We start from the raw sequence: 11,223 nt of genomic DNA on the forward strand, positions 1-11,223 counted from the left end.
TCAAATTATGTTGAAGAGAAAGGTGTGGTAAACATGGGTGAATGCAAACCAATGGGCAAATTGGATACAGTTTTACATGGAGGGCTGTAAACAAGCTGGTTGTCGAGAGTCCTACACTTCTTTTTAGATAAAAATAGCCTGGAGCTGTCTACAGGTTCTGCAATGTTGGCATGTTTTTCAGTTGACTCAACATTTACACCATTGTCCAATTCACATTCATCACTTGTCAATTTCTACGTAACATATGAGTACATTTACATGCATTGTTCTAATTAGCCAGAAAAAGGTAGTGCTTCATATGTCATATCCTAAAGTCAACAATATGGATTCCAATGATGTATCATTTCTAATTTTATCCTATGAATATAATATACTCATAATATCAACTGTGGCAGCACCTAGTATATCATATTGTAGAATCATGCTAAATGTCACACCTGAAAAACTCACGGCACGACTGTAGTTAGTGTTTACAAATAGTGTGAAATGAAACATTTGGCTCTAGGATTTTCCATATCTATTGGCCCAGCGCTGACTTAATGTGATTTCTACTGTGACGGTGGAACATCTTTGCCTTTGTTTCAAGCATACAGTTGAGGTCTGAGGTCACATCAACCAATTTGTTTTGCCATAGCTACTGCGATTCTGGATAACATTAGCTGTGAAGGATGCATATGGGTGTGAGGGAGTGAGCAATTCCAGATGTGGTTTGCAGGTGGACCTGCAATGGTGAGTCATTTTAAGATTAGCTTCTGTCTCCACTACAATCAAGCAAATTGCACCCTGGGTTTCCCAGAACAACCTCATAGCACAAGTGGTCAAAGAACTGGGCACATAGAACTGCACACACACACACACACACATAAGCACACACACACAGTGAAGCGCTGACTGTAATCTGCTACTGAGCTGCACATGTCAGGGAAAGCCTCATTCAAGCTGTAGCAGAACTGACTAGAAGCTGTCCATGGGACTGAACTGAAAATATGCCTCTGATTTGGATACATTCAACCCACAATCCTGTATTATATCACATTGTATAATGTAGCATAACACTTTAATAGACTGACTGTTCCTTACAGTGAAATAGAAACAAATTAAGGAAATGTGGTACTGAAATGTGCCCCACCTGGGTATGGAATATACAAAATAGGAGCCACATTATGTGCCACATGAATTAGGTCCTGAAATGGCACATTCTAACTGCTGTTTCTTCCACCCTGGCGAAGCAGGTAAATGCTTTTTTTTTTTTTTTTTTTTTTTTTTTTTTGTCACATTATCCAACAGTTATACTGTCCTCATATCTGTATCCACAGACAAAACAGTCTGACCAATGAAGCAATTAGCTATTGTGTTAGCCACTGAACCTCACACAATGGACAATGGGAAAGACCACACATATGAGTCATTATCGTATGTTGTTGTTCAAAGTAACAAACACCACAGAAATTGAAAGATACTATATTGCAGCCTATTTCCCATACTTATACTCCAGGGATCATCCACTCACGGTCTTGAGAACTGTTGGTTGTCCACCCTCCCTTTACCTGGGAGTCAGGGGTGAAGACAGTCTGGCCAATCAGTGCCTTAGTTGGGAGAAAAGAAAACCATGGCTGGATTTTGATTCAAGGGCCAGAGTTGATGATCGCTGATACAGTGTGTCATGATATGCAACAAGTTGGTGGACTCCCAATGGGCTTCTTTTTGGGCTGTTGACCCTTTCCATCTCTCAAGAGGAGTGTACATGTACAATACCTTTCTGGGTAACTAAATAAAATATACAAAAGATGTGCTTCTCCATTCACCCATTCATACACACACAAACGGCAGTTCGCTCCCATGCAAGGCGCCAAGTCAGGAACATGTGGGGGTTAGGTGTCTTGTTCAGGGACACTTCAACACATCCAGGGCGGGATCGAATCGGCAACCCTCCGACTGCCAGAAGACTGTTCTTACCGCTTGAGCTAATGTACATTCCTAAGCATGGATGAAAAGCGGTATATAAATGCCAACCATTGATTTAAATTAATCACTTTAGTGAAACATACTAAAAACCAGCACACACTGCAGGCCTCCAGTACTAGAGTTTGACACCCCTGCTCTTGAGAGATGATTTATAGGGGATAGGTTCCTCATAGACACAGTTCACAATTGTCTGGCACAATTATTTGTATTTCTTTGAAATACCTAAAAACTTGAGAAAGAATGAATCACAGGACATACTATCACACAAATGTGGTCACATGGTCATGTATGGGAATTTTACATCATACCCAACATAGTATGTCTTCAAAGTAATATAAATAAAAACAGGGTTTGAAATATTGCCATGAACATGTTGCCTGTAACGTTAGTAACAGGGATGCCTTACCATGTCCCCACTGTGTACAGTGCAATGAAACGACTCATCATTAAATACGTACATTATGCTGTTTCACTGAACCATTGAGAAGTGATGTTTGCCTGTTACAAGGTGAAAAAATACTGTTGTTAACTGCCACGTGGCTGATCCCTCGAGAGTGTCATATCTAAGGTTATATGGCTTACACTGAGATTCTTGATATCATTTTAATTTTATTTTATTTTTGTGATTAATGTCATTAAATTGTATATTTCCAGAGCACTCCTAATACTAAACAAACTTGGTTTTGAAAAAGACTCCTTCTAAGTCAGCTGTGGCATCACAGCCCTCCTTACACTCCTTACACACAGATGTCAATTATTGCCATTTATGTAAATAAGGGATTAATACCTCATAAATAAACATACAGCAACACAAACTTTCATGAATATGGAAATATGCAGAAAGATACATGTCATTTATTCTCAGTGCCACATGAAATCTCCATCTGTAATTTGGTTCAAATGTTGCTAAACTGAGTAGTTATTTTTAGATTTCGTTTCATCACTCACACCCCTTCCTGTGTCCTTGGGAACACTATCCCAAATTCAGAAGACAGCTCAGAGTTGAAAGAGAGAGAGCGAGAGAAAGAAATCATGACCCTCCTATTTTAAAAATCAAAATGGCTCTTGTCACAAAGGATCCACTTAAATCACTGTTTACTTGCAGGAAGCGTGGGGAGGTCAGGGAAAGGAGATATGTTGGAGAGTATGTGCAGAGGTTTGAGAGCAAATTAGAGATTAAGTTAGTGTGACAAGAAGTCCCCTTTTTGGTTGATACTTAGCATGACTTGTCGGTTTTCACCTACAGTTTCCACCCCTTCCTTACTCCTGGGTCAATGCAAATTCTTACCCAAACACAGTACCAAGAAAGGCATAAAATATCACACCACAAAATTATGTAAAAACACAACAGACCTGGGTCATATATGTAATTTTGGAATCCAAATCCAATTACAAGTACCTATTTCACCCTAGTCTGAAACACAATAGGTCACAACCAAACATGTGCCGTAAGCGCACCGAGATTCATTAAAATGTGGAGAAAGCTATGCAAACTTCACAAAGGCACATAATGCAATGGCATGGGTTAACGAGAAAAGGTTGTATGGAGGCAGCACATGAATAGCAGCACTGCATTATTTAAAGCCATGCTGAATTTTTAAATGCCTTTCCCTTCCCGTGAACGCTATGTTGATCGCACCTCTCGTGGCCTCAGAAGGTAGCGTTTTCTGAAACGTGTGTACTCTCCTTGTTGGAGGTTATCAAAGTTTTAAGCCTCTTCTGCATGCGCTGACGTGCAAGCCGAGGGTCGTTTCCCCCCTGGATTTCCCTCTGGCTCGGGCTCGATGCTAGACGGCTGCCCTTTTGCTCTGACAGACCTGCGTCTCATCTGAGAGAGACTGAGCAGACTCCACTGATGACATTATGTGACTGCTAAAAGGCCGACATCCACAATATAAATGACATCATTCACATCTAAAGGCAGTTTCATGTCATCTTGATTTATGAAGTTGGCGCAACTGAGGTGTAAGCTACTTCTTGCTGTGATGTCTCTTAAAATTTTGTAAAAATTATTTCAAAAGAATGTGTTTGCTGTTGTCTGTCAAGGAACCAATAGCAACCAGGAAGTAGACTGAACAAGGGTCTTTATGAAACATTTAGCAGACGCTTTCAATCCAAAGTGACTTGCAAGTGTAAAGGTTCTTCAACAAGTTAAAAGCATCACATCCATTTTTAATAATATAGAGTGCACAAAAGGAATTTTGGAGGGGGGGGGTAAATCAGAAGGGAAAGGTATATTTTAGATCTGTGTGGTGACCTGTGTGTTGGGGGGGAGGGAAAGAAATAGTTGAGTGTCATCGGCATAAGAGTGGTAAGAAAAGCCATGGGAAGAGATAACAGAACCGAGAGGCATGGTGTATAGAGGATAGAGGAGAGGACCAAGAACTGTGCCCTGTGGGACTCCAGTTTGTACGGGGTGTGGGTCAGAGACTGAGTCCCTCCAAGTCACCTGGTAGGAATGACCATAGAGATAGGAAGATAACCATGTGAGTCCAGATCCTGTGACACGCATCCCAGTCAGCGATGAGAGCAGGATCTCATGGGTGACAGGTCGAGGAAGATGTGAAGAGAGGAGAGGGATTCTGCTCTAGCAGAGTGGAGTGCCTCGGTGACCACGAGCAGGGCGCTCTCAGTGGAGTGGCCACTCTTGAATCTGGACTGGTTGGGATCATGAGATCAACATGTTCATAGTCAAAGGATCAGGCAAAAGTTCATACCCAGGCAGGGATAATCCAGAGAGTAGTCAAGATCAAAGGCAAAAAATTGCACACAGAAAGGCAATCAGAACAGGCAGGGGTGAGAAACAAAGAAACAAAAGTCCAATCAGGGTCCGGTAACAGTGGGTCAAATATGAATGGATAATGCAAGAGGCGGATGTAGGGGTACACAGAAAAGGTTGAACCGAGCAGACAGGCAGGAAAATGCTGGAAAGAATGGTACAAGGCACATAACATTATGGCGGGTAACAATGGGAAACAGGGAGGTATAAATACACAGATGTGATGACTGAAATTACGGTGTGAAAGCGGGGAACAGGTAACGAGACTCAGGTGAAACAAATAAGATGACAGGACTATGGAATGGAACAGGGACAAATTACACTGAAAAAAGTGAAACACTTAGAAAGGAACCTGACAGTTGTTGATCTATATGGCAAAAACATACACGTAGAACTAGTCTCCGTAGAGTATTAGTTGAATTTAACTCCGATACTCATAGACAGTGCATAAACAGTTGTGAAACTAGTTGTTATGAACATATATGCCGATGTGGTCAGTATGTCCCAATATGGTCTGTCATGTTTCTATATGATGCAAAATGATCATGACCTTAGCATACAGAACATTCCTTTTCACAATTTGCTGACTTTTTATTTCACTACCAGCTGACTATAGCTGTTGTAACCAGTCATACCCTCTCTGGATCACGTGCAATGCAGTCAGAGGGTTTATTGACTACAAATGCATTGTATTTGCAATGTGACTATGTGAATCAGGAACTGTCCTTACTTTTATTTTATTTACACATTAATTTACACATTAATTTTAACATGACATGACTACATTTTTAGGTCTCTTTTTTAGGGTTGAGAGGGCTCTTCACAGTTGTGAACAGTTGTGCAAGCAATCAACAAAATATGCATTTAATTTTTTTATATCAAAGAACTGTACATCATTGCATTCTTTCAAATCCTTCTAAAATGGGTATCGTTTCGTGTTATGCAAGGCACTGATCATATGCTCAATTTGTGCGCCAGTCAGCTGCAAGCAATGTGTGCTTGTTTGTTTCTTTTTTCTACAAACATGCATCAATGTTTTGCAGATAGTCCTGACAGAAGATAATATATAACTGAAATATTATGTAAAATGGTGTATCTCACACATGCATGCTCACACATCCACATGCACACACGCACACACATACACACACACACACAAACAATTTGAAGTGCACCTCCCATTCTGCGAATGTCCTCATATGCTTCATATCTTTCAGTCAGGCCAGTTCTTGCCTTTGTGTCACCCTGGATGAGATCTTGGGGGAAGACGGGAGTACTACTCGAGGGTACTACCACCCCCCCTTCCCCATATTCCTGACACCCCAGGCAACTGCCTACATTGCTTATGCCTAGACCCAGCCATGCTCTTAAACTCTGACTTCATTAATGATGATCACATGCTGTCACCCCTGTCCTCCCTACATCTTGTTCACTAGCTACACGTTCCTCGCTTACTGCCCAAGCTGTCTGAGGATCCTCTGACTTTGTATCTCACACACTCATTAAATTCAGCCAACTCACCAAAGGATATAGACAAGTCAATGATGTGAAGCTTTGATCCCATACAGTTAGACACATAAAAGTATGCTGGCACAAAACCTTCACTGAAAAAGCTTGTTATTTTGCCTCCCATTTTGTCACAGCTGACATGTTTACAGGGGTATGCTTCATGTCAGGTTTTGGTCACTGAATTGTATCTGATTTGTCATAGTAGTGTATGACTATGTTTCCAGGGCAGTGTGTGGTGGGGGGGCTGTATAGAAAGGCTGTATATTTTATATACTTTTATATTATTTTAAACGTCAGTCACACTGGGCCTGAATTAAATCTATTACAACTTGTAAATGAGTAAATATGTAAATGGAAAAAACACTGATATCAAGCTGCCCTTCCAGCAAATAATTGTGCTTGAAGGTCTGTGATAAAAATGAGGGGACAGACAGTATTCCGAAAATCCAATTTGAGGGAAGGCAGGTATTCTCCAGGGTGCATTACACGCGCTGCTTACAGTCTGAACAGGAATGGTATTTGAAATACATCTGCACATAGCATAAAACAATCTATTAACTATTAACTATTAACTCGAATAGATGCATTTTTTTGGTGAAGTACTGAAATATTCTTCTCAGAGTTATGCAGTTATGCTCCATACAAGATATGGAGAAAATAAATATATATGTTTATAAAATTTATAAACAGTTTCTAAGAAAGTCAGAAACAGATGCAGGTGAAATGGGTTTTAATGAGGCTACATTAGGGACAGGCAAAAGCAAGGTCAGGACAGAACTAGTTTAGTTAAGCAGGTAATCCAAAGGCTAACCAAGGCTAGGTTAAATTAAGTTAAGGCAAGGCAAAGGTAATGGGTGATGTGCGAAACACACAAGGGAAAACCAATCCTGCCCGCTGGCTACAGAAAACTAAGGAACATAAATAGGGAGTGTTGATTAGGAGCAGGTGGTGGTGATCATGAAGGGCAGGTGCCAGTCACACTCTGGAGAAAAAGAGTGCTGAAATGAGCAGTACACATGGCCTCAGCCGCAGGACGAAGCCGACCCCGGGGTGTCCAGGCTCATTTGGGTGGCGCTGATGGAAATCGCGGATCAGGCTGGGTTCCAGGAATGCTCCTCAGGACTGTACCCCTCCCAGTCCACCAGGTACTGAAGCTGACCCCCATGACAACGGGGGGGGGGCAAGTGTCATCATGGGTGACAGCGAAAGCTAGAGGACCAGGAACCACCAGCCTGCGTAGGGAAACATGGAAAGTATGGGAAATACTCTCCTGCATCGTGGACCTGAATAGAGCATCAGCCTTGTTGGTCTTCGAACCAGTTCTTCTTCAGCACACTTGTGGTTTGAGCCATCCCAAGCCAAATACCAAGGCGCAACACAAGTGAGCATTCAGTGGCCGACTCTGAATGCCAATAAGGACCTGGAGACCGGCCTGTCTCCACAATGCAGACTCTAAGATTCTTGTCTTCAGCAGTGCTGGCATGTGGTCTTGTCTCACTCACTTGTGCTGTGGGGATGTGCAGCCAGAGCAGTGCCCTGCCCCCTGACCCTCCACCTCCTGGGCGCTGTCCGTAGTTAGCATGACGCCGATGAGTCATGATGACCGTCTCAGACACCAGCAGGTGGCTCAGGACGTGCGTCTGCGTGCCTTCCCGGCTTACACTATACATTCACACAATGTTGCTGCCCTTCAGAAGTAATGTTATAACATTCACAAAACATTCCAGTTATATTCTGATAATGTTTTGTGTCAGCTGGGCTGTTAGTGGCAAGAGAAGCGAGTCTTATGTGAAATATCAACAGTTTTGAGAGGTTCCAATTTTCTGTTTACATAAATTCTTGGCCCTTTTTCAGGCCAGTATACAGAATATACCGTAATACAGTAACCACCATTTTGTATGGTCATCCATCAACGATGACCCAACAGCTCAGATACAAGCATCCATGATACTAGACATGATGCAACAGTATCACAGCTGCTATGATCTGTAGATTCTTTCCACAACTTTGTGAAGTCTATTTAACTTTTTTTAATCAAGGTGTGTGTGTGTGTGTGCGTGTGTGTAGCGTAGTGGTTAAGGTACATGACTGGGCCCCGGAAGGTTGGTGGTTCAAATCCCGGTGTAGCCACAATAAGACCCGCACAGCTGTTGGGCCCTTGAGCAAGGCCCTTAACCCTTCATTGCTCCAGGGGAGGATTGTCTCCTGCTTAGTCTAATCAACTGTACGTCACTCTGGATAAGAGCATCTGCCAAGTGCCATTAATGTAATGTAATGTAATGGAGAGAGGAAACGGTCATTTTTTAAAAGATGGCCATTGGCACAGTGTCACCAAGCATAAACCCATAGTCCCTTGCATATCTTGTCATTTGACCTTTCACTTCTCAGCACTCCAAGTACTTCAGGCTGGGTCCTGCACTGACAAGGCATGTTCTACATCTACTGCATCACTATGGGTTATGTAACATGCTTTTAGAGGGTGAGTCATTTGGCTTTTGGTGTGCCACAAATTAAATTAGCTAAATAATTAATAAAATCTATTATGGCTGGGTTTTCACATAGCATTTTTGTATTACATATCATCAGAGCACTGAATAAAAAATGCAAAGTGATTCATGTCTGCATTGGTTGGTTATTTTTATTGGAAATCTGGCATTCCACGCTGGTTGATTTGCATTTGAAAATTATACGCTTTTCGTTTCAGTTTTTTATAAATTGAAATGAAATATATGTCATACCTGGTATATAATATCTTTATCCCACTTTCAAAGTTATTACAAAAGAAAATGTTTTGCAGTACTTTGTGGTTAAAACAATACAACCTTATTGTCTGGTTATTGCAACTTATTTTCCAGTCTTCAAAGAGCAGTTATATGAACATTTACCCTCATGTCATATACCAACTTATTTAACTTATTATTTAATAAAATGACAGCAATGGTAATTGTGACAAGAATACTAATGTTTGACCATGGGCTGTTGCTTTGTTTTTTGACATCTTGTCCTTGGCCTGGAACAATTAGTGTTGGGAGTCACTCCTGCGATCAGCCTAGTATCAGTATCAACTACCTCAAGTACAACTGGGGCAGAAGAACCTGCTTAATTTAATTGCCATAATTAGCCACCTTTACAGAACAAGAGAAGAAATGTCCATGATTGTGTGTGTGTGACTGCAAATAGATTTTAAACTTCTCAAATCTAAGGTACTGTACATTTTAAAGATGAACCAGATGGGCAACTCCATATTCTTAACTTTTAATGGTCTATCTCCCTTCCAGGTGCATCTTGCGGAAATTACAATACAGTTTCCATGCAGTTTCCAATCCATGCATCTTACTAATCAGATAAGGCAGAAGATTGAAGGAATATTACTGTTGATCACTTGGTTACTGCAAGTAATGTCTATGCCATAGAATGTCCATATGGTGATACCACACAAAAATTAGATGACCATTTTTAAATGCTGACTGCAGCATATCAATCCTTTCTCCTTCATCATCATCACATGAGTCAACCCGAGTCTTGATTGCAATGCTACGTTAATTTTCTATTCAAAAGCTATTTTTCAACTCTACACATTCATGTATTCACCATAGCTGGCCACATATACTGCATACTGCATACATTGGCACCATTTTTGTCCTCTGATAGCAAAATTATTATTTACTTTTATACACTGCAAAAGAGGTTAAACAGGAAGAAATATATGTACCAGCTCCCTGTTTTTTTAGAATTCTTTTTTAAGTTTGCATAGTGTGAATAGCAGGCACATACAGTATGCACAAGTAATAGACATTACAGTCATATGTCCAATTTCTATGGTGGCAACTGTATTGTAAGTAATTGGCCAGTAGAGGTCACAGGTGCCAATATAGCGTGGGACCACATCTGATGCCGATACAAATGCTCTCATCAATATGGTAAGTAGCTGTTTATGTTCAGTAATGCATGAGTGGCCACATTTACAGCCAGTTATTTTTGTCATTCTGAAATTAATTTTTAAGCCCCTTTGAAGCTGGGAAACTTAACGTGTATAGAGCTGTAAATAGGGTTTTTAAACTGTGCAACTGTGGGATAAAGCTCGGAAGTGTAATTTTCATGCCTGAATAAAATTACTGGAAAATGAGTTGGGAAGCTGGGTGCGGACGAGATATTGACTGACACCACCAGGCAACTCTCCTCTTAGCATCCAACTGGCTTGCACATTGAACTGAGCATCATTCAGACAGCTTTGGCTACACCAGATTATTCCATGCCAGCAGTGGCTGAATACTGGAATAATTCAGAGAGAGAGATAGGGAGGGAGAGAGAGCGAGGGAGAGAGAGCGAGCAAGTTATGAAGTGGAAAATGTATTGATCATATTTGTGAAGGTAAAACCCGCAAGTAAGGATGAAAGCATTTGACATCCTTTTAGATCAAGTTTAACTTTATCTTCACTCTTTTATTGGACCTTATTTCTAATGTTTTCCATTACTGCATTTGGGTCAGTTATTGTTGTATTTGTTGTGAAAACATTCATTTCCTTTTTGTTAGCAAATTCTATTTCAGATACATAACTACTCCATAACTACTCCATAACTATCCACTGTATGCACTGCATACTATGCACACTGCATAACAACTGTATGAATTGTTTATGTTGGATTTGAGATTCACACAATAGATGCGATCTCAGTTACCATTGGAGATATCAGTATCAATGTGTGTTTTAGTTACCCTAGAATGATACACCATACACTGTATGCAAGTAAATTCAATTTTTTTGCATATTAACATTGCAGAGCTGTTAACATGATCTCTTGCCTCTTGCATAGTTGAATAGAAAAATAACTGTACTTAGCCAGAGGGCAAAGAAATACACACATCTTATATTTACTAAAGCCCCGAGGAAAGTGTTGAGTCAGCTCCGGTTTTTATCCTAAGCCTCTGAACCACTGTCTCAGGAAGAACCTTATGAACAATAATAAAA

Source organism: Conger conger, chromosome 8 (genome assembly GCF_963514075.1).
Source record: "Conger conger chromosome 8, fConCon1.1, whole genome shotgun sequence".
NCBI lineage: Eukaryota > Metazoa > Chordata > Actinopteri > Anguilliformes > Congridae > Conger > Conger conger.